This window comes from Panthera uncia, chromosome A2, assembly GCF_023721935.1.
Source record: "Panthera uncia isolate 11264 chromosome A2, Puncia_PCG_1.0, whole genome shotgun sequence".
NCBI classification, from domain to species: Eukaryota; Metazoa; Chordata; class Mammalia; order Carnivora; family Felidae; genus Panthera; species Panthera uncia.
Window position 1 is genome coordinate 15,609,478 of NC_064816.1, and position 15,312 is coordinate 15,624,789.

The following is a 15,312-nucleotide window of genomic DNA, read 5'->3' on the forward strand; positions in this document are numbered from 1 at the left end:
ATAGAATAATACATTATCTTTAGTACATGCCCATGTGATAGAAAAAATGTTCTTAAAATTCAAAGTGCAAACCAAAGGGGTCAAAACTCAGCTTCTTTGAAACTTTGTCGTCAAAAGACAAAAAGTGAAAGGAAAAATCAAACTGGACAGAAAGACCTGCAACACACATAACAACAACAACAAAAGTATCTACACCCCAGTATAGTGGTACTAACCACATACAACTGGCAAGTACTTAAAATGTAACTAGGCCAAATTAAGATGTGTGTAAGTATGAAAAAGACACCAGATTGCAAAGAGTTAGACCATTAAAATAAAAAAAAAAAAATATATATATATATATATACACATGTATATATGTATGTATGTATTACATGTTGAAATGATAATATCTTGGTAAGTATATTATTAAGTAAAAAATATTATAAAAAATAATTTGGACTGTTTCTTATCACTATTTTAAATGAGGCTTCTAGAACATTTGAAATTAAATTTTGACTTGCATTTTATTTCTGTTGGACAGCACTGATCTAGAATATATAACGAACTCGTGCAAATCAGGGGAAAAAAACAATTTTTTAAATTGGCAAATATCACCCAAGAAGACAAATTAATAGCTAAGAAACATTGAAAAGATGTTTTAGGGAAATCAGATACGATGCAGTGTTAGTAGGAGTGTTAATTAGTATAACAGCTTTGGAAAACAATTTGACTTTACCTAGTAAAGATGAGTATGGGCATACCCTACAACCCAACAATTACACTCTTAGATATGCAAACTAGAGAAACTTGCACATGTACCACAAAGGCCATGTTTGGAAATGTTCTTAGCAGTATTGGCAAATGTCCCATCAACTGTAGTGTATTTATGTATTGAATGATTAAACAGCATTTGAAAACAGGGGCTCCTGGGTGGCTAAGTTGGTTAAGTGTCCAAGTTCAGCTCAGGTCATGATTTCACAGTTCATGAGTTCAAGCCCCACATTGAGCTTTCCACTCTCAGCCCAGAGCCTGCTTCAAATCCTCTGTATCCCTCTCTCTCTGCCCCCGCTCCCCAAAGAATAAAAAATAAGATGAAATTTCCAGCTACACCTATCAAAAATGGTTAAATCTCAGGAACAGGGGTGCCTGGATGGCTCTGTCAGTTAAGCGTCCCACTTTGGCTCAGGCCATGATCTCATGGTTTATGGGTTCAAGTCCCACATCGGGCTGTGTGCTGACAGCTTGGAGCCTGCTTGGATTCTGTGTCTCCCTCTCTCTGTACCCCTCCCCTGCTCATGGTCTGTATCTCAAAAAAAAAAATAAATAATAATAATAATAATAAATGTTAAAAAATAAAAAATCTTAATAACATAATAAGCAGGAAAAAAGACATAAAAGGATATATATATATATATATTTTTTTTTTTCTATTTATATGAAGTTTTACAAGTCAAAATTAACAGATTATGCAGGGATTTAAACAAGAAAATTCAGGGGTGCCTTGGTAGCTCAGTCAGTTAAGCATCTGAAGCTTGATTTTGGCTCAGGTCATGATCTCATGGTTCATAAGATGGAGCCCCACATCAGACTCTGCACTGACAGTGTGGAACCTCTTTGAGATTCTCTTTCTCTCTCTGCCCCTCCCCCCCAAGAGTAAATAAATAAACATTTTTTTAAAAAAACATGTCAAAACTCAAAGGGAAAAAAACTGAAGGGAGAAGTAAAAAAATTCAGGTTCTTTTTTTTTCTATAGGGGGAAAAGAAATCATATGGAAGCATCCAGGAAGCTTCAGAGAATCACTAAAGCTCTATTTCTTAAACTAGGTTGTAAGTACATAGTTGTTTTACTGTTATTTTGTCTACCCTCTGCTTGATTAATAATTATATCTACTTACTATTTTTTTTTAATTTTTTTAAGTTTATTTTTGGGAGAGAGATAGAGAGAGATTGGGAGATTGGGAGAGAAAGAATCTATAGCAGGCTCTGCACTGTCAGTGTGGAGCCCGACGTGGGGCTCGAACTCATAAACCATGAGATCGTGACCTGAGCCGAGACAAGGAGTCGGAAGCTTAACTGACTGAGCCACCCAGGCGCCCCATCTACTTACTATTTAATAAAAATTTGTGTGTATCCTTTGACTCGGCAAATTGTATTTCTGAAATTCTAGTATATAGAATTCTAGTATTCTAGAAGTATATAGAAGTATATAGAAATACTTGTACAAAGAATAAATGTACAAAGATATTAATTGTATTGTTACTTATATTGGGGGAAATAAAGAGAATGCTCCTAAACAATGGAATGGAAGAATACATTTTGTAATATTCATACCAAGGAATGTTAATGCTGTCATTTAAAAGAAAGAATTTTTGGAATGCAAGCCGGTGCAGCCACTCTGAAAAACAGTATGGAGGTTCCTCAAAAAACTAAAAATAGAACTACCCTACGACCCAGCAATTGCACTACTAGGCATTTATCCACGGGATACAGGTGTGCTGTTTCGAAGGGACACATGCATCCCCATGTTTATAGCAGTGCTATCAACAATACCCAAAGTATGGAAAGAGCCCAAATGTCCATCGATGGATGAATGGATAAAGAAGATGTGATATATATATGCAATGGAGTATTACTCAGCAATCAAAAAGAATGAAATCTTGCCATTTGCAACTACGTGGATGGAACTGGAGGGTATTATGCTAAGTGAAATTAGAGAAAGGCAAAAATCATATGACTTCACTCATATGAGGACGTTAAGAGACAAAACAGATGAACATAAGGGAAGGGAAACAAAAATAACAGGGAGGGGGACAAAACAGAAGAGACTCATAAATATGGAGAACAAACAGAGGGTTACTGGAGGGATTGTGGGAGGGGGGATGGACTAAATGGGTGAGGGGCATTAAGGAATCTACTGAAATCATTGCTTCACTATATACCAACTACTTTGGATGTAAATTTTTAAAAATAAAAAATAAAGTTAAATCAAAAAATAATAAAGAATGAATTTTCTTAGGGGCGCCTGGGTGGCTCAGTCGGTTGAGCATCCAACTTTGGCTCAGGTCATGATTTTGTGGTTTGTGAGTTTGAGCCCCGTGTCGGGCTCTGTGCTGACAGCTCAGAGCCTGGAGCCTGCTTCGGATTCTGTGTCTCCCTCTCTGCCCCTCCCCTGCTCATACTCTGTCTCTCAAAAATAAATAAACATTGAAAAAAATTTTTTTAATAAAATAAAGGAATGAATTTTTGCTATACTAGATGTTCTAGAGGCGTTTCCATGAGGTTTTGGGATTTGTTGAATGGGAAAAGCTTAAGATGCTTAAACTTCTATATACATGCATTTAAAAAAAATTTTTTTTTCGTACAGAGAAAGATACAAGTGGATATATGCCGTCTAGTTATCTTTTTTTGGACATTATTTTAAAGTTTATTTATTTATTGAGAGAGAGTATGCACACACACAAATGGTGGAGGGGCAGAGAGAGAGAATCCCAAGGAGGCTCTATGCTGACAGCACAGAGCCTGTCATGGGGCTCGATCCCATAAACTGTGAGATCATAACCTGAACTGAGATCAAGAGTGGGACACTTAACTGGCTGAGCCACCCAAGTGCCTCTAGTTATCTTGATTTGAGAGTTAGGAGAAATGAAGGAAGGAGGAAATGATAGGAAAAAAAGAAGAGAAAATTACCACCACATCCCAGTAAATATATTGTGATCCTGTGTATATATAAAACTACAGATGTTTGTATATATTTAGAGATCCATTAAGAAACTGGGAGAAAAAAATAGAGTTGAATATATATTTACTGACACAGGGATATCAACTGAAAAAAGTTAAGTTCCAGAGTAGAATGTGTTCGGAGTCATACTAGTCATTTCAATTAAGCCAAAAGCCATATATATGCATATTCATGTAAGAGCTTTTATAAATATATCTGAACAATGAGAGATGCGGAGTATTATATTGTCTGTTAATATTGCTGATGGTTTGGATGCAGGAAGTGAGAGAAAAACAAAGATAAATCCTAAATTTTTTACCTTAGCAACTGATGACTGACGGAGACTGGTGGAGACTTACGGAGACTGGGGGAGAAATAGGTCAGGGGATGTGGGATTAATAATTCTGCTTTGAACATATTAAGGCAGAGAATGTTGCTAAACATTCAAATGGAGATACAAAGTGACCAGTTCAACAATACCAGTCAGGAGTTTAGAGGAATGCTATAGATATAAATACATAGATTTTGAAGTCATCAGTGTATAAGTCTGCATGAGATCTACTAGGGAGAAAGTATAGCTAGAGAAAAGGGCAGGTAAAAGGACAGGGCCCAGGATTGAGCATTTGGGAACATTAGTATTTACAGGTCATAAAGAATGATAAGCCACCAAAGGGACAAAGGTGAAGAAAACAGGAGAGTGTGGTCTTGTGGAAGCCATGAGAAGAAAGCTTTTAAATGAATGAACAGAGAAATTCAGAAGCGATATGCTTCCCACTCTTAACTAGTTTTCATATTTATCTTTGTATGTTATCAGTTGCTACATAATAAAACAGTGATTTAAAATAAAAAATAGTCATGGGGCACCTGGATGGCTCAGTTGGTTAAGTGGCTGACTTCGGCTCAGGTCATGATCTCATGGTTTGTGAGTTCAAGTCCCGCGTCAGGCTCTGTGCTGACAGCTCAGAGCCTGGAGCCTGCTTCAGATTCCGCGTCTCCCTCTCTCTCTGCCCCTTCCCTGCTCACACTCTGTCTCTCTTGCTCTCTCAAAAATAAACATAAAAAATTTTTTTAATAAAATAAAAAATAGTCATTTATTGTGCTTACAAATGTTCAGCCTGGTCAGGACTCAGGCAAGGAAGGTTAGTCTCTGCTCCACATGGGATCACCTGGGACAGCTCTACTGAAAGCTAGCAGTTTTGTTTCCAAGGTGGCTCACACATGCTGCAGTCAAGTTGGTACAGGCTGTTGGGTGGCAGCTCAGCCAAGGCCGAGGACCAAGGCCCTTAGTTCTTCCTGTTAGACCTCTTCATGTGGCCTGGGCTTTTTCACAGTATAGTGGCTATTTCTAACAGTGGGCCTCCTAAGAAAGAGCTGAGTAAAAACTACATTTTATGACCGAGCCTTAAGTCACATAGCATTTACTTCCATTATACTCTATTAATTGAAGCAATCACAAGACCCACCCAAGTTCAAGGGGAAAGAACATAACTCCACCTCTTAATGGGGGAGTGGTGAGGTTTTGGAAGAGCACTTTGGATGGGAAATATCATTACCATTTGGTGAAAATATCTACACAAACCTAGTCTGGCTTAACAGCTAAAAAGCAAAGCCTAGCAATGTCTGCACAAATGGGTACCAAATTTATTGACAGAGTATATTAGAAAGAAACTGCTTGGGGTGCCTGGGTGGCTCAATCACTTAAGCGTCCAGCTTCGGCTCAGGTCATATCTCACCGTTTGTAAGTTCAAGCCCCACATCCAGCTCTGTGCTGTCAGCTCAGAGCCTTGAGCCTGCTTCAAATTCTGTCTCTCCCTCTCTCTCTGCCCCTCCTCCATTCACACTCTCTCTGTCTCAAAAATGAATAAACATTAAAAAAAAAACAAAACATTGCAACAAAGTGTATAAGAATCACATTTAATGCAGTACCTCAAAAAGAGTTCTATGTGATATATATTTCATAATTGAAGGGGAAAGCCTGGTTATAAGATGAGGCATAGATTGGGCAGATTTTTTTCATGTTAAGTGACAAAGACCACAACATTATTCATATTAACAATATCACTTAAATTTAGTATGTCCATATAAAAAGATCTCTTTTGTAAAATCATGTTTAATATTACCAGTTCTTTGCTATTTCATTTAATTTAAAGTTAAAATTTTTTAATGAAATAAAGAAGAAAGTAGACACTGGATGATATTCTTAGAAAAATGAAAATCCCCAAACTTGGATCAAGAAGAATCAGAAAGCTTTTGGGGGCCCCTGGCTGGCTAAGCTGGTGGGACACGCAACTCTTGGTCTCAGGGTTGTGAGTTTGAGCCCCACATTGGGTGTAGACATTACTTGAAAATAAAATGTTAGGGGCACCTGGGTGACTCATTTGGTTAGGCGTCCTACTCTAGCTCAGGTCATGATCTCACAATTCGTGGGTTTGAGCCCTATGTCGGACACTGTGCTGACAGCTCAGAACCTGGAGCCTGTTTTGGATTCTGTGTCTCCCTCTCTCTGCCCCTCCCATGCTTGCTCTCTGTCTCTCTTTCTCAAAAATATTTTTAAAATGTTTTAATTTAAAAAAAAAATCTTAAAATCAGAAAGCTTGAATAACCACAGAGGAAATAAAGGGTAGTGAAATATCTAAAAGATGCCAGATTGCTTCATTAAAGAAGAAAATTTTAGGGGCACCTGGGTGACTCAGTTGGTTGAGTGCCAGACTTGATTTCAGCTCACATCATGATCCCAGGATCATGGGATGAAGCCCTATATCATGCTCCATGCTGAATGTGGAGCCTGCTTAAGATTCTCCACCCACTCCCCTCTCTCTCCCCTTCTGTCCCTCCCCCCTCCTGGTGTTCTCTCTCCCTCTCTCTCTCTCTCTCAAATAGAAAAAGAAAAATGTATATGATTATCTCAGTAAAGGTAAAAATATTAATGAAGTTTAACACTCATTACTGCCAAATACGCTTAGTGAACTAGAAGCAGAAGAAAATTTAATATGAAAATGTTTATTGGAAAATTATAGCAAACATCATAATGTGGAACATTGGGAACTCCTGGGAGCTTTCCCATTAAAAGTAGAAATGTAAGTATATTGATAGCACTGTACTAGAGGGCCTAATAGATTAATTAATGCCTATAAATAAAAAGGGAAAGGAAAATATTACACATTTTCTGCAGACGATATGATGTAGGATATAGAATATTTAAGAAAATCAGCTGGTTAACTAGTAGCTCTGATAAAAGTTTAATAGCAATGTGGCTGGATACAAGATTAACCTATTTTTTTTAAGTTTTAGGAGTCCCATGATCATTCTCAGGTCAGGTGGTTTACTAGAATGATTCTCAAGACTTACTTGCAGGCTATTCTCACAGCTAAGGCTTTATTACAGCAAAAGATATCAAGTAAGAGCAGCAGAACAAAAATATGCCTTGGGTGAAGTCCAGAGAAATCAGACATAGGTTTCCAAGTCTTTCCCCTCCTGGGACTGCACAGGATACACTCTTTCTAGCAGCAAACTGGAAGGATATGTGAAATATCTGCCCAAGGAAGCTCACTCTGGTCCAGGGTTCTGAAGCTCTTATCACAGGTTGGTCACATAGGCAACTGTTTTGGCTACATGACCATCCATGATAACTGATAATCAGGACCCCAGCAGTGAAATGAGGTACATCATCAATCTTGGTGTTTGTGCGAAGCAATCCGGATAAAGTGGTACAGCATCATCCATTATTCTAGGCATACAGAACATTATCAGGAACATAAAGAGCATTCTGAAGGCCATATTCTTAGTGGTTGGCCAACGGTTAACAGGGTTCTAGGCTCCCCAAGAGACATGCAAAGACTGAGCAACCAGACCTACAGTATTAACTCTTTTCTTCTCAAAAATGAACAATGTTAACCAGGTTTTTTTTTAGTGTTTTATTTATTTTTGAGAGAGAGACAGAGTACAAGCAGGGGAAGGGCAGAGAGAGAGGGAGACACAGAATCCAAAGCAGGTTTCAGGCTCTGAGCTGTCAGCACAGAGCCCCATGCGTGGCTCAAACTCGTGAACTGCAAGATCATGCCGTGAGCCAAAGTCGGACACTTAACCTACTGAACCACCCAGACAGTCTTAACCAATTTTAAAATGTAAGAAGGATCCCATTCATAATGGCAACAAAAGTATAATAAACTTAATAAGAAATAAGCACACCCTATATTAAGAAAACTGAAAAGTAAAGTTTTAAGAAATGGGGAAATAAATGTTGTACCTAGATAGAAAGATAATATTGACTTTTGGTTCTGGATAAAAAGGGAATAAATACACATCTTACTCTTCTACAAAGGTCAGCTAAAAAACAAAACAAAACAAAACCACAAAAACCCTGGACATTATACATAAAATAAACCAAAATGATTCTGAAGTCTTACTGGCTTGGGACTTTGGGATCACAGGATGATACAGTGATAATACACCTGGGTTTTCTCTTTTGGTCTCCTATACCCTAGACTGGGTGCTAGAGAAGCTGGAAACTAAGAAAGGCCAACAGGAATACACACACAAAAAGCCCCCCACAAGCTGCTTCTCTAGCGCATGCCCCAAGAAAGGGGCCACCTACCAAGAGAGAAATAGACAACACTTCCCTACCCTACCAAACAACATGGAACAAACCCATGGTCTCTCTCTACTCCTGTCAGCAATACCTCGGGAATGGGGAGCCTAGGGTGCCACTCCCAGCTGTAATGTGGCACCACCCCTCACTTCCAGAGGGGTTGTATTAGAGAAGACTGAATGGGAAGTTGGGATTTTTTTTTTATCCCTGCTGGTGGTATTGAGCCCCCTCTATAGTGTCAGTGGAGGCCACATGGGGATTCTGGACGTGTTCCCACCAACCATAAAAAGGTGCTCCTCCCTTTACCCTTCAGTATCAGAGAAGGCTGAGTGTGAAGATGGAACTTTCACCAACACCCAGCAATAATGAGGCCTCCCCTCCCAACAAGTCACCCCTCCCCCCTCAACCCAAGGTGATGTCAGGCATAATGGGAGGTAAGATACCTGACTTCCATACAAAGGAACAAGGCACTGAGGTACCACTTCCCTCTTGAGGGATCAAGAAATTCAAATGGGAAGTCTAGAATTTCACCCCCACCTGGCAGTAAGGAGGTGGTACCCCATTCCTCTCTGGCATGGTGTCACAGACAACCTGCTAAAATAGATTTATGTGAGATCCAGAGTCTCAGGGGTGCCTCAGTGGCTCAGTTGGTTAAGCATCCAACTTCAGCTCAGGTTATGATCTCACATTTCATGAGTTCAAGCCCCACGTTGGGCTCTGTGCTGACAGCTCAGAGCCTGGAGCCTCCTTCACATTCTGTGTCTCCCTTTCTCTCTGCCCCTCCCCTGCTCACACTGTTTCTCTCTCTCTCTCTCTCTCTCTCTCTCTCTCTCTCTCTCTCTCTCTTTCTCTCTCTCTCTCTCTCTCTCTCTCTCAAAAAAGGAATAAACATTTTTTTTAAAAAGTTTTTTAAAGACCCAGAGTCTCATGTCTCTGTCCAGGGTACAATTAAAAAAAAAAAAAAAAGATCACTCACTATAGAAGAACCAGGAAAATTTCAACTTGAATGACAAAATACAACTTTAAAAATGCTGACACCAAAATGAATCAGATGTCAGAATTATCTGACAAGGATTTTAAAGCAACCATCATAAAACAGCTTCATCAAGCATTTGTGATGAAACAAATAAGCTTGAAACATATAAAAGCAAAAAGTCTCAGCAAAGAAATAGAGTATAAAGTAGAACCAAATGGAAATGTTCAATTCAGTGGGTAAGCTCAAAAACAGAATGAAGACAGAGGAAAGAACCAGTGAACTTGAAGATAAGACAATTAAAGCTACCCAATCTGAACCACAAAGAGAAAATAGAAAAAAAATAATGAAATGGTCATCAGGAACCAGTGGAAGTATAACAAAAGATATACATTTGTGTAATCAGAGTCCCAGAAGAAGAGAAAGAAGGAGGGGCTGAAAAAGTATTCAAAGACATGATGGCTACATGAAAAGATGCTCAACGTCACTCCTCATCAGGGAAATACAAATCAAAACCACACCCAGATATCACCTCTTGCCACTCAGAGTGGCCAAAATGAACAAATCAGGAGACTATAGATGCTGGAGAGGATGTGGAGAAACGGGAACCCTCTTGCACTGTTGGTGGGAATGCAAACTGGTGCAGCTGCTCTGGAAAACAGTGTGGAGGTTCCTCAAAAAATTAAAAATAGACCTACCCTATGACCCAGCAGTAGCACTGCTAGGAATTTACCCAAGGGATACAGGAGTACTGATGCATCGGGGCACTTGTACCCCAATGTTTATAGCAGCACTCTCAACGATAGCCAAATTATGGAAAGAGCCTAAATGTCTATCAACTGACGAATGGATAAAGAAATTGTGGTTTATATACACAATGGAGTACTACGTGGCAATGAGAAAGAATGAAATATGGCCCTTTGTAGCAACGTGGATGGAACTGGAGAGTGTTATGCTAAGTGAAATAAGTCATACAGAGAAATACAGATACCATATGTTTTCTCTCTTATGTAGATCCTGAGAAACTTAACAGAAGACCATGGGGGAGGGGAAGAAAAAAAAAAAAAAGAGGTTAGAGTGGGAGAGAGCCAAACCATAAGAGACTCTTAAAAACTGAGAACAAACTGAGGGTTGATGGGGGGTGGGAGGGAGGGGAGGGTGGGTGATGGGTATTGAAGAGGGCATCTTTTGGGATGAGCACTGGGTGTTGTATGGAAACCAATTTGACAATAAATTTCATGTATTAAAAAAAAAAAAAGACATGATGGCTGAAATTTTCCAAATTTTTCAAAATACATAAACCTATAGATTCAAGAAGCTGGACAAATCATAAACAGGACATACCGAAAGAAATCACCCCAAGATACATCATATTTAAACTTCTTAAAACTAGAGACAAAGGAAAAAATTTTGAAAGCAATGACAGAGAAATAACACCTATAGGAGAAGGTTTTTTTGAATGACATCAGATTTCTCATGGGAAACTATGAATGTCAAAAGAAGCACATTTTCCAAGTACTCAAGGAAGAGAACTGTGAACCCCAAATTCTACATCTGGTGAAATTATCCTTCAAGAATGAAGGGAAATAGGGGCACCTGGGTAGCCCAGTCAGTTAAGTGGCCGACTCTTGATTGGCTCAGGTCATGCATGATCTCACAGTTTATGACATTGAGCCCTATGTTGGGCTCTGCACTGACATAGCAGAGCCTGCTTCGATTCTCTCTCCCTCACTCTCTGCCCCCTCCCCTGTTCATGCACCCCCCACGCAAATAAATATTAGGGAAACTACAGAAAACTTAGAAGAGCCAAGAATTTGTCACCACTAAACATACTCTAAAAATTGCTAAGGAATGTTCTTAAAATATAAGGAAGATGATAAAAGATGAAAACTTAGAATATCAGGAGGAATTAAACCACAATAGAAACAGTGAAAATATTGGTAAATACCTTCCTTCTTCTCTCAAGTTTTAAAAATGATATTTGATAGTTGAAGCAATATATGTTACATTGCCTGATATGGTTCTCAGTGTATGTAGAAGAAATATTTAAGACAATTATAAATAGGGGAGGGTAAAAGGATTTAAAGGCAGGTAAGGTTTTTAAACTTCATTTGAACTGGTAAAATATGAAAACCTGCATACTGTGATAAGTAATGTGTGTATAATGTAATATCTAGAGCAACTACCAAAAAAACTCTATACACTCAAAAACACTATAGATAAATCAAAATTGAATTTTTTTTTCCAAAAAGGAATTCTTTTAAAAAATCAATCAACTCACAAGAAGGCAAGAAAAAGAAAAAAAAGAGAAATGGAAAATAGAAGGAATGAACAAAACAAAAAAGAAAATGACAGATTTAAGCTCTAACATATCATTGATTAAATTAAATATAAATTATCTAAATACAGTAATTAACAGAGATTAGGAGAGTAAATTTTTAGGGGCACCTGAGTGGTTCAGTTGGTTTTGGCTCAGGTCATGATCTCACAGTTTGTGAGTTTGAGCCCCACATCGGGCTCTGTGCTAACAGTGTGGAACCTGCTTGAGATTCCATCTCTCCCTCTCTCTTTGCCCCTCCACTGCTTGCACTGTCTCTATCTCTCTCAAAATAAATAAACAGGGGCTCCTGGGTGGCTCAGTTGGTTAAGCATCTAACTTCAGCTCACATCATGATCTCACAATTCATGAGTTCAAGCCCCATGTTGGGCTCTGTGCTGACAGCTCAGAGCCTGGAGCCTGCTTTGGATTCCTTGTCTCCCCCTCTCTCTGCTCCTCCCCTGCTCGTGCTCTGCCTCTCTCTCTCTCTCTCTTTCTCAAAAATAAACATTAAAAAAAAATTTTAAGGGAGAGTAAATTTTTTTAAATCAGGAGTCAGACACTCAACTGAGCCACCCAGGCATCCCAAGGAGAGTAAATTTTTTAAAAATCATGACTATTATAAGAAAAGGCAAAGGTGTGGTACCTGGCTGGCTCAGTTAGAAGAGCATGTGACTCTCGATCTCTGGGTTATGAGTTTGAGCCACTGGTGGGGTGTAGAGATTAACTTAAAAAAAAAAGGAGGGGAACCTGGGTGACTCAGTTGGTTGAGAGTCCAACTTCAGCTCAGGTCATGATCTCACGGTTCATGAGTTCGAGCCCCATGTTGGACTCTGTGCTAACAGCTCAGAGCCTGGAGCCTGCTTCAGATTCTCTCTCTCTCTCTCTCTCTCTCTCTCTCTCTCTCTCTCTCTCTCTCCCCCCCCCTCCCCTGCTCATGCACTGCCCCTCTCTCTCTAAATATAAATAAACATAAAAAAGAAAGAAAGAAAAGACAAAAGAACTTGAATAAGCAAAATAATTTTGACTTCATAATTTTTTTTTTAACTTTTGTGCTAGAAATGATACCATCAAGAAAGTAAAAACGTAACCCACTGGATGGGAGAAAATATTTGCAAGTCATATATCTGATAAAAGACTTATATCCAAAATATATAAAGAACTCTTAAAAGTTAATAAAAGATCAATAACCCAATTTTTAAAAAAGTTTTTTTTAATGTTTATTTTTGAGGCAATGCAAGAGACAGAGTGCAAGCAGCGGAGAGGCAGAGGGGAGACACAGAATCTGAAACAGGCTCCAGGCTCTGAGCTGTCAGCCCAGAGCCCGACGCGGGGCTCAAACCCACGAACCGTGAGATCATGACCTGAGCCGAAGTCAGACACTCAACCGACTGAGCCACTCAGGCGCCCCAATAACCCAATTTTTTTAAATGGGCAAAAAAGTTGTATAGTGACAGATGGTAGCTACATTTGTGGATTTGTAGTGAGCATAGCATGATGTATAGATTTGTCAAATCACTATGTTGCATATTAAGTGAAACTAATGTAACATTGTGTGCCACCTAAACTTCAAAAAAAATCACTAAGAGAATAAGAAAATTTATATGCAAAATTTAAAGGGACAGGAAAACCTAGGGTTTTAACTTTGTAACTATAATGTATCAAATATTAATTTTAGAAACTAAACTTCAGAATAATCTCTTCCATGCAATAATTAATTAATCAATTAAAAAATAAAATGACCAAAGGATCTGAGTAGACAGTTTTCCAAAGAAAATATACAAATTGCTAATAAGCTTATGAAGAAAATGTTTAACACCATTATCATTAGGTAAATGCAAATCAAAACCATAATGAAATACTGATTTATATCCACTAGGATGGCTACAATTAAGGCACTTATTTCAACAATAAGTGCTGAGAGGATGTGGAGAAATTAGAACTCTCATACAATGCCAGTGAAAATATAAAATTGTGAAGCCACTTTGGAAAATAGTCTGGGTAGTTCCTCAAACCTCAAAAGAGAGAAAGAGCACGACAGGGGAGAGGAGCAGAGGGAGAGAGAGAGAATCCCAAGCAGGCTCCATGGTCAGTGCAGAGCCCAACACGGAACTCAATCCCACAACCCTGGGATCACGACCTGAGCTGAAATCAAGAGTCAGATGCTCAACCGATTCAGCCACCTAGGCCCCCCAATTCCTCAAAATATTAAATACACAGTTAATATGTAACCCAGCAATTCCACTTCTGAGTATTAAAAAATGCATCTACATAAAACTTGCAAGTGAATTTCATAGAAGCATTACTTACAATAACAAAAAGTGGAAACAACCCAAATAGGTACATTAACTGATGAATGGATAAACAAAATATGGTATATCCACACAACAGGAATATTAGTTGGCAGTAAAAAAAGGAATGAAGTCTGGTAATATGCTACAGCATAGATGAGTCTTAAAAACATTGTTTTAAGTGCGGGAAGCCAGCCACAAAAGACCACATATTGTATGATCTTATTCATCTGAAATGTGCAAATAGGCAAATCCATAGAGACAGAACAAAGAACAGTGGTTGCCTATGGCTGATGGAGGTGAGGTGGAGAAAAGAGGAGTGACTAATAATACATATGAGGTTTTTGGGGGGGTGACAGGTGTTCTCAGATTGCAGTGCTCTGTGGATATACTAAAGTCCATTGAATTACGTTCTTTAAATGGGTGACTTTTAATGTGTGTGAAATATATCTTAATAAAGCATTTAATAGGAGAAACCACAGGGAAAAAAAGTCAGTTGTTTTTTTTACATGCTAGCAATAAACAACTGGAAATTAAATTTGAAAAGCAGTATCATTAATAATATAAAAATATGAACTACTTAGGGATAAATTTGCAAGGGATATGAAAGATCTATATACTGAAAACTATAAAATACTGCTCAGAAAAATTAAAGAAAACCTGCTTAAAATAAAACCTAAATTAAAATAATGCTGACAAAAATTAAGTGGAAAGATATACCTTCTTTATGGTTAAAAGACTCAATAGTGTTGGGGCGCCTGGGTGGCTCAGTCAGTTAAGCAGCTGGTTCTTGGTTTTAGCTCAGGTAATGAATGATCTTACGGTTCATGAGTTTGAGCCCGTGTCAAGCCCCGAGTCAAGCCCTACTCTGACAGTGGAGAACCTGCTTGGAATTTTCTCTCTCCCTCTCTCTCTGCCCCTCCCTGCTCGCTCTCTCTCTCTCTCTCTCTCTCTCAAAATCAATAAATGAACTTAAAAAAATGACTCAATAGTGTTCAAAAGTCAATTCTCCCCAAATTTATCTATAGATTCAGTGCAATACCAATTAAAATCCCGGCAAGCTTTTTTGAAAACATTGACTTAACTGATTCTAAAATTCTCATAGAAATTCATAGAACTAGAAGGGTCAAAACAACTCAGAAAAAGAAAAAAAGTTGGAAGGCTAATACCATGTAATCACAATAGTTATTACAAACCTATAGTAATCAAAATAGTTTGTTTTTGACATAAAGTTAGGAACACATATATCAAAGGAATAGAATAGAGTCCCAAAACAAACCCACACATGTAGTGACAACTATTTGTAACAAAGACATAAAGGCAACTTAGTGGAGAAAGGATATACTTTTCAACAAGCGGTACTTGAACAACTGGACTAAAACATGCAAAAAAACAAAACAAATTTGGATCCATATCTCACAGCATGTACAGCAATTATCTCTA